General features: G+C 46.9%; 1 long non-coding RNA gene across 2 annotated transcripts; it reads right to left on the bottom strand.

Annotated features, from left to right (window-relative positions):
* Positions 1–445: 445 nt before the first annotated feature.
* Positions 446–1462, bottom strand: LOC119306812. Of its 2 annotated transcripts, none has more exons than XR_005149050.1 (2): positions 1222–1462; positions 446–1099 (listed from the first exon to the last, which is right to left on the bottom strand). It is a non-coding gene; the product is annotated as an uncharacterized LOC119306812 (long non-coding RNA). The 2 variants fall into 2 exon arrangements; XR_005149049.1 differs by having other exon boundaries at positions 446–1091.
* Positions 1463–3121: the final 1659 nt, after the last annotated feature.

Genomic DNA, 3121 nt, shown 5'->3' with positions numbered 1-3121 from the left:
AACTTATTTGGGCTGCTGCTGCTGTGGAGTTGGTTAGCTGTGATGCATTTAAGCCTTGTGGACATTAACTATGCTTGTATGAACGAATTGTGTTGTCTTCATCATGCCTTTTTGGCCCTCAATTATGCTTGTACGAGTCGCCTTCTGGACCTGCGACCTGAATATGGTGAATTGTGACATATTGGCTGCATTGTAGAAGAATATATTGTCAAAATATTCTCTTCATTTTAGATGAATACATTTGATATATTTTCACTTTGAATCTGATGCATTCTATATCTTTTTTTATCAGTACAGAAATGCATCATTATTTTCATTTTTTTTACTTTGTAAATGTGTTGATTGTAGAGATGTAGAGGTGTGTGTTTTTATTATTTATAATTACATTCAAAGTAGCAGCCAAAATGAAATAGGGAAATATGACATACATTTTAATTTCACAAAATCCATGAATCCCACCAAATGATATCCTTTATGGGATGTCTTTTATTTCATTTCCACCAAATAAAATGAGAACTTTGGTGTCAAACGAGCTGATACAATGACTCATTTAACATCCCGAAAGCATAATACATTATGTTTTATCATACAACATACTCGTGCAGCATTAAGCAAACAGGCTTATGATAACTCTGGACTACATGATCCCTCACAAAGGGTTGGCAGGACGCACTAAGTACACACCATTGAATATATCTAATTCAAGGATGTAAAGTACATGGGCACAACAAAGAACAGAACGAGCACTGTAATCATCAGATTGGTAGCCGCTAACAGAATAGCTGCGGCAGGGAGCAGTTGAGAGCTGGTGGCTGTGGCAACGGCGGCACCCGGCTTGAAGACCTGACTCACCGGTGCTGGTATCGCTGGCTGCGCAGGTTGGAACGGCGGCTGGTTGCCGCCAACAAGTATCTGGCGCAGTTGTTTCCTTGCTGCAGCATGGCGTCCTGTTGAGCTCGGTAGATCTGGTGAGGGGTGGACCTTTTGACATACTCCTTTTTTTTTAGAAAAGGAGGATGACCCCCGGCCTCTGCATCTGGGAGATGCATACGGCCACTTTTGACATACTCCTGGAAATCGAAGAAACGACACTGCGGGACTATTAGAAACAAATGCAGCGAGCCAAAGAAAAAATCAAAGGAGTAGTCAGAGATCGATTTAGGAGAACCAGGATTTAGCCAAGTACAAGACAGTCAAACTCAAAAGCTAAGATCTACTTACATCGTATCCGCCGCACTAGTAGAAATGGTGTCCGGTTTTTTCCCCCCTCCCAGCTACATTGGTCACCAGTTGGTCGCTGCAGATGGGGCACAGGATGAATGGAAGGGGGAGATCGGTGGGCATGGCTGGACGGGGATGGAAGATGAGGAGGAGGCGGACATGGGGGACGCTGGTGAGTAGATAAACTTGCGTGGGGTGGGAGAGACGAGCGAAAGATAAGGAAAGGACGGGCCGCGCGGGGTGGACGTCCATCCAGTCAGGACGGCTCAGACTGGCACAGGGAGATGGCTGAGCCGCACCGATTTCCCTGTTCTGCGGACGACGTTAACGTTAACGGCTGTCGTCACATTAAATGCGCCAGCTTTCTCGCGTTTTTCAGGTTCGCTACCATCGGAATACTGCGTTTAATACGCCAACATCACGGATCCACATGGGAGCGAACGGAAGGGATATCGGGATCATCTAAGCCTGAGCTCAGAATCGAATTTTCAGGGTAGAAGTCCATATATAATTTGCACCCTATTCAGAGACATGTTCACTGATATTATAAGTACACACCTTTGAAGGCCAATCATGAAAATACAACACTCGAGTAATATGAATGACGCCCTCCCGCGCCTCCTCCAGACACAGTAGGAACTTACCCGGTAGATGGGAAAAAGGATGCAGAAATATTTTCTCTACACTGTCACCGTGTTCAACCTCGCTTCCGTTGCCGTAGCTGCTTCAGTCAGCTGCTAGTATCTGACAGTAGACAAATTCAGAAGGCAAATCCTAGTTGTCACAAGGCTTCCCAAGGACACATTCTGAGCCTAGGCAAGGTTTCCAAAGACACATTCTAAAAAGACAAGGCCACAACAAGTATGAGAATTTGAATGATGCCCCCAGTAGGTGAATATAGCAGCATACACGCAATTTTTCAGTACATCGATAACGAAAAGCATGAATCCAGATTGCGGTACACACATAATTTACCTAAACTGCGAGATCCACTCCAACAAATTAAGTATTTCCTCACTACGGATAACTAAAAATTAAAATTACGACTGACTGCACCTCATACGTACAGTCATCACTCAAGCAGCGCGTTATGGGACTTCCTATTCCTTGACTATATCCATCAACAGATTATTATGTCCACAGACGAGGAGGATCCACAAGTGAATCGCTCCTTAATCCGATGCCTGCTAGCTTCGTCAACCTGGGATCTTAGGGAAGACTCGGGGTTGATGTCATTGCAGTCCTCGCATGGGAGTAGTATACCACATAGCAGGATTCCCTTCAACCCCACAGCTCGCTCCATGACATGCCTTATATAGTTTGTCACCTTGTCTTCATCCTCGCACCCGTCCCTCACTCACCGGAGCACTACCTCTCTCTCACTCTCTTTGCACTTGAGATAGAAGAGGACTGGAGGAAGAAGAAAGACGCAAGGACACAAGTGTTTTTCTCCGGAGCATGAACTCCGCCCGCTGCACGAACGGGTCCTTGTTTTTGCCCTGAGCACGTACTCAGCTCCCCTTACTACAACATGAGCAGTACACCGTGACTTATAGCCACTCGGCGAAGCAGCGCCCACGAAACGAACTCCAGCTAGCTCTACGCGCACGTACGCGCTCTCTGGCCAAGTCTTCCGTCCTCGCGCATGAAGCCACCAACTCCACCACGCGACTCGCTCTCCACGTCTCGCTCCCGCGCTGCATGCGCCACGCTCAGCATACTCCGTGTTGGCGCCACCTCCTTCGCAGCGCCTCTTTTCTTCGACCTCAAGCTGCCTCGCACAACTCTCTCTCTCTCTCTATCTCTTGGTTTCTCTCACACAAGAACACACACAGGGTGAAACTCTACACACACACACCAAGGAAGAAACCAGCACCAGCTTTGCCGAGAGCTCTCTCCC

This window comes from Triticum dicoccoides, chromosome 5B (assembly GCF_002162155.2).
Source record: "Triticum dicoccoides isolate Atlit2015 ecotype Zavitan chromosome 5B, WEW_v2.0, whole genome shotgun sequence".
In the NCBI taxonomy this organism is placed as follows: Eukaryota; Viridiplantae; Streptophyta; class Magnoliopsida; order Poales; family Poaceae; genus Triticum; species Triticum dicoccoides.
This window is presented reverse-complemented; position numbering and strand designations above follow the sequence as displayed.